Source organism: Protomyctophum parallelum (genome assembly GCF_964188405.1).
Source record: "Protomyctophum parallelum genome assembly, chromosome: 7".
Taxonomy (NCBI): Eukaryota; Metazoa; Chordata; class Actinopteri; order Myctophiformes; family Myctophidae; genus Protomyctophum; species Protomyctophum parallelum.
The window spans coordinates 34,259,270-34,277,121 of NC_139705.1; the positions used below are offsets into that span (position 1 = coordinate 34,259,270).

Here is a 17,852-nt window from a genome sequence, read left to right on the forward strand (position 1 = left end):
CGTCCCACTGGGTTTAACAGACCCCCTGGCAGTGGATTATGTTGCTCTGGAGAGGGAACACTGGAAATCTCTGTTGGGACTGTTACCCCCACAAACCGATTCCGGATAAGCGGAACTAAACTTTTTAAAATTTAGTTTTAGTCACATTTTAGTAATCTGAAATGTTTTAGTACTGTTAGTCTAGTTTTAGTCGTCATAATATCTACAGTTGATTTAGTCGACTAAAATGTATTTTGGCGGACCTTGATGGTGTCGTAATGGCTGATTTTACACTTGCTGAAAATAGCCGATCTACAAGCTCACAACGTGTCACAGCACAACGCATGTAGATATGCTATTTTCAGCATGCAAGCAAGTGTAAAATGACTTGTGTCTGGATATGTTGTCCACTAGTCCCTTCACATTTTAGTCTAGTTTTTATTTGTTGAAGAAATTGTCAATATATTTAGTCTTACTTTTAGTCATCATAGTTTCCATTTAGTTTTCGTCAGTGCAAAAAAAAAAGGCAGTCAACGGACATTTTTCGTCTTAAGTTTTAGCCGACGAAAACAACGCTGCAGTACATGTTGCGCTGCAGCTGTCAGGGTTGACACAGCTTGGCTTATCATAAAAGGCTTCCTCTCTAACATCCTCCTGGAGGATATCAAAGAGCCTTTGTGGTGCAGGAGATAGAACTCCAGAGGGATGAAATGAGGAAGAAAAAGAGCATTTGCCTCTCCTTCGGTCAGCCAGTATTTTGGCAAAGCCGGGCCAGGAAGAAGGGATAGGACACAGTCAGTGACTGCAGTCAGTGACTCCCCCATGTTACAGGTGAAGTTGTTTGGGTGGATAAGGGAAGGGATCCTATTTGGGATAACCGGAGATGCAGGGCTCTTAGTAATTATATTGATCAAAAATCACACCTGTGTGAAGTGAGATGCACTCTTATCGTCGTACATCATCATGAATCATCTCATACTGGCCAATCAGAATGCCTGTTGCCACAAATTTACGTCATATTTGGCAGACATTTGACCTAATTTCTCCTTTCATTTACGATGGCAAATATGAGACGTGTGGGGACAAGACGACGTCAATTCTCCCTTCATTGTCAATGGTATTTAATGTTTGTGTTGCAGACATTTTGTGGGGACAAAAGCTGTATGTATAGTATTATAGTATAGTATATGCTGTATGTATCAATTACTTGTTTTTGAGTGGTGCAGCCACTCCAAGGAACAGCAATGTGTGTCCCTATGTCTGTCCATCTGTCTGTCTGTCTGTCTGTTTTGAGTACCAACAGTTGGCATGATGGGAAGCTGAGTTTTTAGCAGCCATTGCATGATTTCGGGTGTGACAGTACAGTACAGTGACAGTACAACTAAGTACAATACACTACAGTACAGTGCACAGTACAGTAACGATAACAATAAAAAGTATAGTTGCACCACTCTAATAATCAACTGTTGCAGCACTATTGGACTTTGCACTGTTTGAACTTAATTATGCTACACTGTATCTAAAGACATGTACAAATTTGTTTTATGTATGTGTATTGTGTGTGCATAGATTCATTGGAACATTGAATGGGGGACAAATAATTCAATACGAAGCTGAAATGACACACAATTGTATGGAAGTCAGTCAATGATGTTAACACATCATTATGCACTTCTACAACTTTCACTGACAACAACTACCCCCCTCCCTAAATAAATAAATATATCATCAAATACAAATAATTCTATTAAACCGATTATAGCTCGATTAACCTTTTCAACAATCTCCCCATCCCCTGCTTAATTCAGTCACACTGCACACACTTGCTTCACTTATACACTTTACACTTGAAGACGTGCATGCACGCAAGGCACGCACACATTCACGCATGTATATACATGTCGATGCCATATACTGTAAAAAGGGAGTGGAGGCATGTTACGCCTATGGCTTTGCTAGGAGCCGTGCTGGGAGGGGGAGGGGGATGCCAGAGCCTGCCCAGCCAGACGGAGGCCGGAGCAGCATATGGTGGGACTCTGTACCCCCCCCCCCCGCCCACCCACCCGTCCATGCCATCCCTCCACCATCACTGTCCATTTAGCTCCCCCCATCCCCCGTCCCCCGTCTCCTCCTTCTACGTCTGTCTGACGGCCATGCGGTGGAACTCGCCAAACACATGATGCGGCTAATGTATGCGTTCCGATGATGAGGAATTAACATGCATACTTTACTGTACGTACTGTACCACCAATGCACCCATTATAGATGGATGCGCACGCACGCACACACACACACACACACACACACACACACACACACACACACACACACACACACACACACACACACACACACACACACACACACACACACACACACACACACACACACACACACACACACACACAGCCATTACTGCTTGGCTGCTGTGCGAAGGCACAGCAGGCTGCCACTCTGTGAGGGATGGAGGGTGATTCAGATGACATCTGTCTGCCAGTGAACAAACACACATCCGTCTACCCAGGCTGGAAGCAGGCGAGGCAGGGGGTCGAGCTGCCGCTGCTGGGGGTCGTGGTGGGGGGGGCTCTCAAGGACCCCTCAGACTGGGGGTCTACACATTAAATATAATGTTAATATGTAAATATTAATGCTCACAGGGATGAGCTGTTTAACACCGTGTTCCAAGTCTTACCGCAGGACGGTGAGAGAGAGGGCAGAGTATACGCATAGTTACGGTTTACAATTGGTTTTGCATATTATATATATATATGCACCAAAAAAAATCCAACACATAATCTCATCTCCAAGCCAAATGAACACCACCACTTATAACGTGATGTTAATGGAAGGTTCCGTGCATTCCAAGAGCATGCAGGAATGTTATCCTCCTTGTCGTAGCTCTTAGAGCCGCATGATGCCCTCCAGAATTAACCTCATACATTATTCCATACAGTGACAAAGTAGCATCAACCGTCCTAAATCCCCACACAGCACGAGCAGGAAGAAACGTTTCCTTTACTGACATTTGAATGTTGTTTCTGTGTGTGTGTCTCTCTTCCCCCCCACCCTCTCTCTCTGCGCTACCGGCATGCAGAGGCGACACCAACCGTTTTCACTTACTTCCGTCAGAAAAAAAAGGATCCACATGAGAACAGACTGGCTCCCATGTGGATCTTGGACATCGTGTGCCTTATACCCTGTGATGTCAGTTGTCTGATATATCATATCTACGACATACAGTACGTGAAGAATATAAAATAGAATATAGAAAAGAATATAAATGGTGGTGAACTTGAACCCATCCACCGAGTTGTCTGTAAGTCTCTATATAAATCGGAGTGCTCAGCTGACAAAAGGTCATGACAGTTGTCGAGATTCCCAGGCAGCCGTCTGGCTCCACTTTGAGCTTTCATAACATCCAGTAAAAAGTGGGGCTCAAGTCCGGGCGTCCTCTGCAAGATGAAGACCACACACAGGCAAATACTGACAGACGTCAACGGAATCATGAGACCCGGTCTGAATGCCATCCTCGGACCGACGGGAAGCCATCCTTCCTCGATATCCTCGCCGCGAGGAAGGACCCGGCAGGTCTCTCTGAGGAGTTTCTGGTGGACGGGGCGCCGCAGCCTCCCAACTTCAAGTGTCTCTCGGGCTACGTGATTCAGGACGACCTGGTGATGGGCAGGCAGACGGTGCACGAGAACCTCCGCTTCTCGGCGGCGCTGCGCATCCCCAGCTCGGTGCCTCAGGGCGAGAAAGAGGCTTGCGTCAATCACCTGATCAAGGAGCTGGGACTCGCCAAGGTGGCCGACTCCAAGGTGGGCTCGCAGATGAAACGGGGGATCTCGGGCGGCGAGAAGAGGCATGGAGCTCATCATGGACCCCTCCGTTCTCTTCCTAGACGAACCCACCACGGGCCTGGACACCAGCACGGCCAACTCCGTGCTGCTGCTGCTGAAGAAGAAGGCCAGCCACGGACATACCGTCATCATGACCATCCACCAACCGCGATACTCCATCTACAGACTTTTTGACACCCTGACCTTGCTGGTTGGCGGCCGAATGGTGTACCACGGGCCTGCACCGAATGCTCTGGACTACTTCAGCAACATTGGCTATGCCTGTGAACCTCACAACAACCCGGCAGATTCCTGGATATCATCAACGGAGACGCTACCGCCGTCACCAAGATGCCGGGCTCTGAAGAGCTGGACATCGAGGAGTTGAGCAGCCCAGTAAAGAGCATCGAAGAGTGCCTGTCGGAGGAGTAGAGGAACAGTAGCAACTATAGGGACATGCAGGCCGAGCTGGAGCGCATCACCAACGGTAAAGAGTTAATCGCCCCGCCAAGGTCCCACGTCATCACCTACAACACCTCCTTCGTTCACCAGTTCCACTGGGTGTTCAGGAGAACCTTATGGGATCTCGTGCTGAATCCACAGAACTCAGTGGCTCAGCTGATAGTGAACATCATCCTGGCTTTGATCGTGGGCGCTACCTTCTTCGAGGTCAAAGACGACCAGAGCGGGATCCAGAACAGGATGGGAGTCCTCTTCTTCATCTCCACCTACCAGTGTTTCAGCACCGTGTCCGCAGCAGAGCTATTCATCACAGAGCGAAAGTTCTTCATGCACGAATACATCAGTGGCTACTACAGAGTGTCCGTTTACTTCCTGACAAAGATCCTCGCCGACATCATCATATTGCGCACCGTCCCCACCGTCATCTTCAGTATCATCGCCTACTACATGATCGGTTTGAAAGACACGGCTTCTGCCTTCGTCACCTTCACGCTGACAGTGGCTCTAGTGGTGTACACCACCACGGCGATGACCATGGCCATATCAGCGGACCTGAACACGGTCACTTTAGCGAACATCTTGATGACCATCGTGTTCGCCTTCATGATGATCTTCTCTGGTCTGCTGGTGAACCTGCCCACAGTCGAGTACTGGCTGGCCTGGGCCAAGTATACTTCAGCATTAATCGCTATGGTCTGGCCGCCCTTAAAATCAACGAGTTTGTGGGTTTGAAGTTTTGCGATGACCTTGTCATGCCCAATACCACCATGTCCGATGTCTCCACCAACTGCAATGTTAGCCTAGCTGGCCTAATGTGCACAGGCGAACAGTACCTGGAGTATCTAGGAGTAGAATACACGGATTGGGCTCTGTGGAAGAATCACATGGCTCTGATTATCATGGCTGTCTTCTACCCCGCCATCGCCGACCTGAAACTACGCTTCATCAAGAAGTTTACATAAAAGCATGTCTATGGTACAGAATACAGATCATGTTCCTCTTCATTGAGATAGCAGAGAAGGAGAGAGAGAGAGTCAGCAATAGGTCACGTATCATGACAAAGTAATTCAACAGTCATTGTTTTAGGTTAACTGCTAGACAACTGCCAATGAAGTTAACAACGTACACCCTTGTGCATTTTTGTGGATAATGACATGTGTATGATTACGTTTAATGTTTTATTCTGTAGTAGACGTATACGTTTCACTTTGAGAGGAACATTTAGCCTCATATATGTACATTTATTGTTACCGAATTGAGTTGATCGGCCAAAGCTCAGAGGGTAGCTGCCATCCAAACATCATCCCAGGCATCTAGGGTGAACCTGGCTGAAAGGTTGAGTCATAGGAGGTGAAGGAGTCTTGTGCCCTTCAGTCCAGAGGAGATCCCCAGCTGGTCCTCAGTGAGAGTGAGACATACAGTTTCCAGTTTCCAGGGTCCAACATTTAGGTGAGCGACGCTGTAGTCTGCATGGGCCTGTGCGCTAAGAGACTTCACAACCACTGTCCAACTAATGGATCTGTAGGAAGGAAGCACCATATGAGGCATTATTGAAGACAGGGAAACACTGTAGGAAACTCGGCTCTATATACAAACAATGTCCATAGACTTGTCCGTCACATGACATGCTGTTTTTTTAGGTCATTAAAAGTCCATAGACGTAGTTTCCAAAAAACAGACATTGGAGGGGCTCAAAAAGAATCACACTTGTGTGAAGTGTGGGTGCTCTTATCATCATAGATCATCACATTCTGGCCAATCACAATTGGCCATAGCCAATAGCCCCATAGCCAGCACCATAGCCAGAATCTGGCTATGGGGTACATTACACACATTGCTCAGACAATCAATCGCTATGGGGTAAACAAATACACACAAAGCTGGGCATAGGATGGGCTAGCGCCCCTCAAGAGTCACAGAATCAAATGTTTTATGGTCATGATTCACCAGGATCCTGGATGGATTGATTCTAGGCTTAAAGTACTTGATATAAATGTTTTTGTAATGGGAAAAATGAATGGGGTCTGGAACGATGGAACTTGAAAATGGTCGCCGCTGACCCGCTGCTATGCTGAGGTTTAATTCCTGCAGTGTCCAGCACTTATTATTTGCGCTCAACTGATTATTTATCTTAACAATTTCACTGTAACAGGTCACCCCAAGTGAAACTCGCTTCTTAAGCCAGTAGTATTTCTAGAGTAGTGTAGTGAAACAATGGTACTGCCATTAGAAGTAGTCAAATCGTAGTCATAGTTCTAGTAAAATAAATAATAATAATCATGTTCGAGGCCACAAATGTATGCTTTTTTAATGTGATTTATTTCAACTTTTATGAATCAAGTGTGGGGTCACCAACACATTTCCTTCATAAAGTAGGGTCCTGGTATAACAACGGTCGAGGACCCCTGGATTCACATACATAATGTAGCCAGCAAAGTAGATGACTGCATGTGACACATTCAAATTAGATTACCTAGAGGTTTGGGCCGCTATGCAGCCCTCACATCTAGAGTTGGGGCCGATATGTGGCCATCACACATACGTCAATCTTCTGATCCGACGGTTATAGCTCTTTACAGCATGGAGATCTCTCAGGTGGAAGAGCGCATCACTGCATGCCTGGCTGACATCTCACAGTGGATGTCCTCCAACCACCTCAAACTGAACCCAGACAAGACTGAGCTTCTCTTCTTCCCAGCTAAGTCCTGCCCTATGCGGGAGCTAACTATTTCCGTAGACAACGCCCTGGTAACGTCTGTCCCAACAGCCAGGAATCTTGGGGTTGTCCTGGACAGTCAGCTCTCGTTCAAAACTCACATCACAGCTGTCACTCGATCCTGTAGGTTCACACTCTATAACATACGACGAATTAGACCGTACCTCACCCAGGAATCAGCCCAGCTCCTAATCCAGACAACAGTCTTGTCAAAACTCGACTATTGTAACTCCCTCCTTACTGGCCTACCAGCATGTGCACTTAAGCCTCTCCAGCTGATCCAAAATGCCACAGCTCGCTTGGTCTTCAACCAGCCAAAATTCTCACATGTCTCCCCCCTCCTCCGCGCCCTCCACTGGCTCCCGGTCGCTGCCCGCACAGAATACAAAACTCTGATGCTGGCATTCAAAGCAACCAAACGTATGGCTCCCCCATATCTTGATATGATCGAACCCTACAAACCCTCCCGCGCACTCAGATCAGCCAACGCAGGGAAGTTGGAAGTACCCTCACTAAAAACGCCGGGACAACGCTCCACACGTCCCAAACTCTTCTCCCTTCTGGCTCCAAAACTGTGGAATGCACTTCCCATTGCAGTCAGAACTGCAGCATCACTCCCAATCTTCCGCCGTAGTCTGAAAACCCACCTTTTCAGACTCCATCATGGCCCATAGCACTTACCCCACCCCCTATAGCATTTCTGTAGACTTAGATAGCATTTGATACAGACTTATAGCATGTTATGTAGACAGCACTATAATTGCATTGTATGTAGTCATAGCACGTCATAGTACATATGTATAGCATAGTAGTATATATGTATAGTTTATATGTATAGTTTCATTATATAGATATTCCACTGTTACTTTCTTAGCTTACATATGTTTCATGATAAATGTTTTTATGTGATGTATTCCCATGCTTTTTTGTTCTTGCTTAATGTAAATCACTCTGGATTAAGAACGTCTGCTAAATGCCTAAATTGTAAATTGAGATCTCTGTAGGCCTATGTGTCAGTGTACTGTATGTTTCCTACCTGGCCATATATGGCGATCTCTATATCGTCCTTGTCCCTTTTATGGGCAAGATGTGCACATGCACGCACTACAGTGGGGGGACACGCGACAGGCAAACAGCACACACACCAAGGCCCGCCCCCGCTCGATCATGATTGGCAGAAGACCCCTCTCTATCCTGATTGGATGAAGGCTTTGCCACCTAGCCAAAAACGAAAACTAAGGTTTTTTGACCCCCGGGGGTTAACTGGAGACTGGGAGGAACTCCTTATGGTCAGCACACTCTATAGTAGGGAGGATTATCACAACAAAACAAAAAAAGAAGTGATATTTGAATTAAGTGAAATCACTGAATATACCTTTAATTCTAATATGAATTAATGATTAAATTACATTAAACAAACCACTCGATCTCGTGTAGGCGAAGGCAGTTGCAAGCACGAATCCCGAGACTTTGCATGTGTGGCAATATTGCGTTAAAGTGCTACTATGATGTCTGATCTGTAATAGATGGTGACTTCTGCTTTAGCCTTGATTTCAGATGATGAAAATTATGATGATGAAAAAAATAAAAATAAAAAGTAAACTCTGAGTTGGACCTGCATGGTGCTCTCAAGGCCTTAAAAGCAGTTGTGTGTCATTTTCTGTCTTGCTATTGTGTTTTCATGCTGTGTTCCATGTTTCTTCAGTTAGACGAAGAGGTTTGCAAGATTACCCACAGACAGGCGGACAAAAGGATGGACAGACAATGTATACACACACGCACGTACGTACGTATGTATACTATACATACGTACGTACGTGCGTGTGTGTGTGCTTGGGTGTGTGCGTGTGCGGCACGCAGAGGTGGACATTTACTTAAGTAAATCTGTTCTTAAGTACAAATCTTGTACTCAAGTACAGTACTTAAGTACATTTACTTGAGTAAATTTACTTAAGTGTCCACCGCCGGCACACGTACGTATGCACATGGCCTAGCTTCCCTTTTGGGAAGTGCTTCACGTCAACTCAATTTCATTATAACCAAGATATTTGCTAAAAAGTCATAATTATTTTAATGACAGATGTAGCCACAAGACCAAAAATGCTCCTAAGAAAATCGCTAACCCAGCAACCCAGTCGGCTCCGCTCTGGGAGAGCAGCGAGACTCAGCACAGCTGATTTCTGCATGTTTCGATTAGGTGTTCCATCATGCTCGTTGGGAAGCAGTGTCGTTTTTGTTTTTGTTTTAGTCATAGTCTCTTGAATATAATACTTTTTAGTCACATTTTAGTCCCCTGGAATGTTAGTCTAGTTTTAGTCGACTAAATATCATAAGATTTTAGTCGACTAAATGTACAGTTGATTTAGTCGAACAAAATGTATTTTGGCAGGCCTTGATGCTGTCGTAATGGCTGATCTTTTCACTTGCTGGAAATAGTCGATCTGCACTAGTCCACTAGTCCCTTCCTAACATTTTAGTCATAGTTTTAGTCGACAAAACACTGTTGGGAAGCACCGCTAGATGGCTACTTCAACCAATCAGATTGCTTCCTCGAAACGTCCTGTTATTGTTCTCACGAATTATGAAATGACTTCATAGACATGCTTTGCAGAAAACGTCCTCAGCTTTAATTTTCTTTTGGCCAAGTAGCCACTGGAACACACAATTATACTTGTGCAATATGTAGCCTCTGTGTGCGCTACTGTATATGTGTGCATGTGCACAGTACAGTACAGTACAGTACAGTACAGTACAGTACAGTACAGTACAGTACAGTACAGTACAGTACAGTACAGTACAGTACAGTACAGTACAGTGTGTGCGTGCACGCCGTACTCCAAGTTGTTAAGTGCGTCGCCTCGCAGGGACCTGACTGGCATTTAGGCAGAATATTCCCACAAGCCAATGTGTAATTAATTAGCCTGCTGTTCTGCAGCACACACACACACACACACACACCCCTCCCCAACTCACTTCCTGCCCAACCCCAGCCTCATAAGCTAAAACGAGGATAATCAGATCCAGTGGGACTTCTTCACAGCCACTGACACCCCCCCCACCCCGCCACTCCCCCACCACCCCCCCACCCAGCCTTCCCAGTGCAGCTACCCCCAGCCCGCCCATCTCTCCCCCTCCCCTTTAAAAGCTGCTAGCCGAGGCAGGCACGTGACGGCGCCTCCTTCCTCGTCAATGACCTCCTCCCATCTGGTGCTCAGCTGAGTACAGGCATGGGGCTGAAGCCTAATTCATACTCCCGGGGTGCGCAAAAACAGCATACAACCATACAAGCTCACGCTGTGTCGCATCCACCGACCATTTTCCATACGCAGCACCCTCATAACTAAGTATAGGAGTCATGGCTTAAGATCCAATAAGCTCGGCGTGAACGGGACAGCGGGGAGTATACCGCAGGGACAAGACTCCTTCCTCTTCCTCATTAACCTTATCGTGTTAGCGCAGAGAAGGCGGGCCCCAGGACTTGACTCTTCTCCGTTTTCTTCATTTTTTTTCTCGTTCTTTCCCTATTCTCTCAAGGTGCATGTCAGAGGATTGCTGACTACAAATCCCAGGGTGCACAGGGAGGAATTAGCCCCGGTCTCACATGAAGAGGTTCTGACCCGGGCTTGTTCGGGAAGCCAGATTAAAGCGAGGGAGCCCCGAGACTAGAGGGGGATAAAGGCCAAAGCTTCTTACATGGCTGTAATTTGACGACGAGGAAGAAAAAAAGAAACCAACCCGCGCCACAACCTGACAGCTCCATGCTCCCGCAAAGCAGGGATATGGCGCGCCGTTAGCCTATAGCTGTCGGTTCAGCAGGCATTTAGCCCCCCGTGACACCACTGTTTGATGTTCCCGTCACGTCCCAGTGACTGATACCCAAGTTAGATCTCACAAAGTCAACTCTCCCGCTGAGCTTAGGTCTGTACAGCTGCTGCCAATCATGAGTTTATTAACGTACATACATCCAAACGAGACTAGGCGAGCCTACAAGCCTATAGTTCAAGCCTGCTCGTGATGTCGCCACTACTACCCAGGCGGCCCGAAGTGAAGAAGTTCAGCTGGAAGCCACAGTGCTTATTTTGTATTATTCCAGAGTTACAAATGTATAAATTAACCATAAAGATTTTACTGTGCAGGATACAGCCGGGACAACTTTACCTCTGCTCTGCAATCTCACATCTTCTGTTCTGGTGGCTCGTAAACTGGAGGTTGCGTCACTCTTGTGGGAAAAATTAGCATTTACAATGTGACCATGTTCATTTACCATTTACAATGTGACAATGTTCATCTTGCCGATGCAAATTACGTATAATCAACATTATACCTGAGGCCTGAACTCATTTACACCGATTCCACCACTGTTTTGAGACCTCCTCATGAGCGTCAAATAACCGTCAAATTAACCTCAATGGTAATTACACAGCAATAGAGTGACAGGTATTACCTTTCATGGCCTTCACTCGCCCTAAATAAAGCTTACAGTGCTCGAGAGAAAGAAACGAGATCTAGAACTAGATCAGTGGGGGGGGGGGGGTTTACACGCAACGGTACGGGTCAGCGCTCCGAGCAACATGTTTTCCTTCCACACCACAACGTTAAATGCTCATGACTCGGAGCGCCCGAGGCTAACGTACTTTCTGGTAAAAATCAAAAAGTCTGATTTGAAGGTTTAACCCATTTAGACCGGACCAGATTCTACAAAATGTCTTCTAAATCCTGAAAGTTTAAAAAAGAAAACCTATGTTTCTATGTCAGTGGTGCTCAACAATTTGTCATGTCAAGGCGCCGCCGACCCCCCCAAAGATTTGAGTTAAAAACGTTCGCTCTGATATAATATATATTCAAAGATTTGCGCCACATTTTCAAGTTTTTCAAAAAATAGCAGACCTACAAGCTCGTAGCGCGGCACTCGGTGCCACACTATGAGCTTGTAGATCTGCTATTTTCCAACAGCTAAAGTATAACACACAATGCTTAAAAAACCAAAAGGCCGGGGTGCCCGCCCAGAATGGGTTAATAGGCATGTTTAAATTAAATACAGTGAACTGATAACAAGTCCACTCCCACTGCAGCAGAGTGGGAGCTGATGGAGAAAATGGCCATGAATGAGTTCGGAACGGAGCAAAGCCTTTTGTATGCTAGCCATCTCCATGACAACTAGACAAGCGAGGAAGTGTTCAGCGGGGAGTACGTACACCGCTATGTACGTATGTCGGTTCTTGGTTTTGTCACTGCCGTTTCCTGGGAAGGCTGACACCCGTTGCTTCGTTATGCAGTTTCCGCCATATTTCATCATTAACTGACTGTAATGAAATATGGACCCATATGATCATGCAGTCTACTGTATAACAGCCATGACAGCAATGGTAATTTTTTATATATATATATATATATATATATATATATATATATATATATATATATATATATATATATATGTTGTTTTATAGATCTTCTAGAAACAACATAATGGACAAAAGCATTGATTTAGACATGATGGCAGGAGGTCTCGCTGACAATGGAATGAACTTCAATACTTTCAGCGCCATTGCCGTTGAGTCAATTGAAGCCACATTTTGATACTGACACTTAACGCCATTGCCGTTGATTAATGGCAATTGCGCTTTTATAGTGCATTCGATCGATCGAGCCATAATGCTACTTACGTTAGCCGGTTAGCTAGCAGTGTTGTTAGCACAGCACTGGATCGTCCATCATAGATCGTCGTCACCATAATAATCCATTCTATCCGTTTCTTTCAATCGCCTGTATCTCCTATTCCTTGTCCCAGATGGCATTTTGGTCAAAACAGCGTTTCTTTGACGTTACAGAGCCGGCGATGTGGAGCGTTCCAGTGCCCCGGTTTGGATTCATATTGTAACTAAACAAGCGTCCTAGGATAAGCTACTTCCGGTAGACTTGAACTGTGGCTTTTCAAAATAAGAGCTCGACTGGAAAAATTGCTGGCGCGAATTAGATCCTAATTTTTCAATAAATGCTAGTGCTGAAAGGGTGGAACGCATCACCTTGACACCTTAGCTTTTAACCACTTTAACCATTATTTTAAACTTTAGCTGTTGAAAAATAGCAGATCTATACAAAGCTCGTATAGCGCTTTGTAGCTTTGTGAAAACGTGTGCAGAGAGTCGTGAAAACGTCTGCAAATCTTTGAATATATATTCATTAACTCGCTTCTGAGGGGTCCCTGGAACAACATATTTTCAGATGGGGGGTCCGGACTCCGCGGCCAAACACCGATCATTCTGGGGGGGTCCTTGACATGAAAAGGTTTGAGTTGATCAGTGCACCACTGATTTGTTTCTGAAGGTTTTTCAGAAAACTGTCAGTATTTTAAAATACATTTTGTAGAATCTGGTCACAGGTCTATAGTTAGACGTTGTGTCTCTCACAACAACACACATCATTTCAGTGTGACAACAACACAACGCAGAGCAGCAGGCCTGTAACACTGAGCATGCTAACCCCCATGCAGGCGGCGGGGGGGGGGGGGGGGGGGGGTGTCACAAGACTCTTCAAATGACAAAATGCCTTCCGCACGCGCGCCTTTAACGACATTAACCCTGGCGTCCCAACGTTGTTAAAGGCGCGTGTGTGTGTGCGGACGGAGGCATTTTGTCATTTTGAAGAGTCTCGTGACCCCCCTTCCCCCCCTGCATGGGGTTAGCATGCCTTGGACGGACCCCCCCCCCACCCCCCCACCCCCCCACGGGGCTATAGCCACGCACCGGACGGCAGAAAAACACACACACCTGCACTTTATTTACAAACACTAATTCCAGTGTTCCATGTCAACTATTTACAACAGACAAAACAGAAGGGGCCACCTCTCCAGACATCGCAAAAAAAAGCCCCTTCCATATCCTTGAACTCCATGTTTCCTGTTGAACTCTCCTTTACCTGGCCCTGCATGGCTGGAGGCCCAGGCAGGCAGGCAGGCCGGGGGGCTCCTCCACGCATCTCTAGCCTATACATGGGCCTCCATTTTCCTTTTCTTTTTTTTCCCTCTCCCCCTTTTTTTTAATGCTTCAGGTCCAGATGCCACGGAGACAGAGAGTGGGCCCTCTGTTCCCTCCAGGAAGTTGTGTTGGGCCTGGGGTTTTTTTCTTTTTGCCCTGACAACCCCCCCCCCCCCTCTTTCCATGAAACGAGGAGTGTAAAACTCCACACCTGAAGGGCCTAATTGCAGCCAGATTCCTTAAAAAAAAGAAAAAAGAGAAAAAAGAGAAGAAAAACAGATCGGTCCTCCTCAATCACCCCCCCTCCGACAAACATAAACAGTTGCATCTTGGGTTACACAGACGTATGATTGTAATAGGGGAGAAGTAGCACCCGCGAGGGACGCGACGGGCGTGGAAATCGGACGTTTAATTTCCCCCCTTTTTTTGTTCCGTTTCGCCGTTGTTTTGTCTCGCGAGCAAGCGCGAGCGCTCACGTGCGTGAGAGAGGGGATGGCTTTCCGCGGATTGCAGTCTGAAGTGATTCATCTAATGGTGCCGAGGTTGGAGAGAAGCTTGGCCGCCTGCCGTGCCAAAGGAACTCGCTAGTACAACTACTGAAGGAAAGGCAGATGGTTTGAGGAATGAGTCTGGCTTCAGCGCCTCTCCTAACATTCACATTCATTTTGCTGACCTTGAGTTACCCAATATTATCGACATGAAATAGTGCAGGACCCCCGGGGCCCAAAACAGACCCGATTGTATAGTCCTTTATGGCATGTGCACGCACGCACGCACGCACACACACGCACCTCCAAATGCCTGCAGGGCATTGGCGTTGTAACATGTGTGTGCATGTGTGCACTTGTGTGTGTGTGTGTGTGTGTGTGTGTGTGTGTGTGTGTGTGTGTGTGTGCACGTGTGCGCATGTGTGCACTCATTCCTCCCCCCCTTTGCAGGAGTTGTGATTTCTAATTCCCTACCAGAGTTTTTTTTTTTTTTTTTTGAGCACGACAGCCCCGGCAGGCCAGTTGAAAGTAGTGATTTTTTTTTCCACCCTCCATAATTCTAGCCTTTTTGTGTCCACTATATGTCATTACAGAGAGCTGCATCTAGTTATTTGTGTCCTGTGGCCGGATACATGCTGCACAGAGGGAACCAATTTGTGTGGGAGGCGGATCGGGACAGAGCCGGCCGGGTGGAAGCTGACTCCAGATCAGCCAGCCCTGCAGGCATGCATCTGGAGGCCTGAGGGCCTGCATGGGGGGAATGTCATTGTTAAAGCAACCCATGCTAGCGCGGCTCCAACGCAATGCAGTCTGCTGCAGACAGCCAGCCTACATCAAGGCCTTATCTTATAGTCTATAGTTGTCAGTGAAGCGGTTAGTAAAAACACAGAGAGATGTGTTGTGTGAGCGGCGAGTTGTGCGCCACCACAGCGTTACGTCATGTTTTCGGTGGTCACCTCTTCACCGAAAACCGGGCTATGAATACAGGCCTTCACTCTCTGTGTTATCGGTGGCCATCTTGGTGCTGCTCAGGTTCACAAATCGTGGTTTGGATCTCGGACAACACACAAGTAAGGAGCATGGTTACTGAGAACTTTCTACATTAACTGGTGCCGTTATGAATTTGAACACTAGCTGTGTTGGGTGTTCTGTGGCATTATTAGCCTGGAAACCTGGCGAATCTGCAAGAGTGCATTTCATCTGCTCATGTGTAGAGATTGTGTACTAGTCCGGAGATGCCGAGGCATCAGTCTATGGCTGAGGAGCGTAACGTTAGAAGCATTCCGCTAAATGAGAAATTGCAGGATATGGGCCAAAATAGCTAGTTATAAATACTTACAGTATATATATATCTGTGTGAGCAACAGAGAGAGAGAGAGAGAGAGAGAGAGATAGAGAGAGAGAGACGCTTGAGGGTAGAAGAAGAAAGGCGGATGAAGAGAGAGAGAAAGAGGAGAAGGGATGAAGAGGCAGTGAGGTTAGTCATCAAAGCTTACGCTGCCCACATTCGATGGCCTTGTTTTCTTCTCTCTGCGACTACAACTCTTTCTCTCTCTCTCTCTCTCTCTCTCTCTACATTACATGCTCCGAAACGCCACCGCCGCCGACACACAAGACAAGCACGGGAGAGAACCCAAGCGAAGCCTATAGGCTGTCAGGGAGACAGTGTTGATTTTGTCGGCTAATACTATGACAAAATAATGTTCGTCGACTACCTTTTTTCACTGACGAAAACTAAATGAAAACTAAGCTATATGATGACTAAAGATACAGTATTGAACATTTCGTCAACAAAAATGTTAGGAAGGGACTAGTGGAAAAGAGATCCAGTCTAAGTCATTTAACACTTGATTGCATGCTGAAACGCTGCAACGCGTTGTGAGCGTGTAGATCGGCTAAGTGTAAAATCAGTCATTAAGACGGCATCAAGGACCGCCCAAATACATACGGACAAAATCAACACAAGACTAAAATCTTGCGATATTCAGTCGACTAAAACCAGGCTAAAACCAACACAAAAACATTCCAGGTGACCAAAATGTGACTAAAACTAAATGAAAACTATTCAAGAGACTAAACTAGAGACAAAAAAAACCTCAAATCAAACTTTTGCTGTCAAAATCAACACAGCAGGGAGTCAGTCACGTTATTCCGACCAGTTCCTTTATCCCTCCATCAGGCGCCCCGGCTGGCCTGGGGGAGGCAGTTTCGAGACGAGGATTACTGCATGTTTTTTGTGAGGGTACCTACCCTACGGGACATGGAGAGAACATGCAAACTCCACACAGAAAGGCCCTTTTTCCAATTTTGTGAATGCTCTTTGATGGGAGCGGTGTAGGCGATGGCTGGCTTGCCGCACCTCCCCCAACCCTATCAAACATTCATTCTCACTTTGTGCTTTAAGGCAGTATGTACAGTATACGTACGTACGTACAGTATAGCTGTAACATGAATGGTGAAAATAGCAGGTCTATAAACTCACTAATGCGCCACGTGGTGATGCGCTGTGAGCTTGGACATCTGCTATTTTGGTCGTTTCGTTTTGGAATTTTCTGGAAAATGTTTTTGAATATTTTTGAAATTTGTGAAAAGGTTTGGGGAAAAATAGGTTAAAAAAGTTAAAAAAAAAACCAATTTGCTAAATTTTTAAATTTCTTTTCAAGATTTGATGCATCGGTAGTGTAAAATGTCAAAAGGAATTCTTTCAAGATTGAAACATGCATTACAGAAATGTATGGTTTTTAACTCAAATTTTGTGTTTTTATGTGAACACTAGCTAGTTGCTATGGTAACAGCCAATGGGGATCCTAAATAAAATAAAAATAACCCCCTTTTCCTTATTGTGTGGTTTTTCAATTAGTAGATAGCAAGATGCTGATGTAAGACTTGCAACATGTACACTACCAAAGTCAAGGAGTCAATTGAACAGAGTCACTCTATATGCATATAGATATCCATAGATATAATCTTAACCGCAATGCACTCGCGACTCACGAGGAATAGATGTTTGTACATGTGAACATAACAGACATCCCCTCAACACATACACACCGTGGACCCGGCTAGGAGTCATTTGGATTCTCTGGTAAATATTTACGAGACAAAGGTTTCAGGCCCCCCCCCCCCCCTCCACACACACACACACACACACACACACACACACACACACACACACACACACACACACACACACACACACACACACACACACACACACACACACACACACACACAGGCCTCCATGCAGTGCCTCCAGCTACAAGTCGTACAATGTAAAGTCTTAGAAAACACGAACAAAATAATGATTACAATTCCTCTAAGCGAGGTAATGGGTGATAGGAGTTTGGCACTGGAAAGCCGTGTTTTCTGTGCAGTAAAATAAAAACGTGGC

At 45.9% G+C, this 17,852-nt stretch overlaps 1 pseudogene across 1 annotated transcript; it reads left to right on the top strand.

Moving 5' to 3' along the window:
• The first annotated feature begins 3,338 nt into the window (after positions 1 to 3,338).
• Positions 3,339 to 5,242, top strand: LOC310862048 (broad substrate specificity ATP-binding cassette transporter ABCG2-like; annotated as a pseudogene). Its single transcript has one exon. The product of its transcript is annotated as a broad substrate specificity ATP-binding cassette transporter ABCG2-like (transcript).
• Positions 5,243 to 17,852: the final 12,610 nt, after the last annotated feature.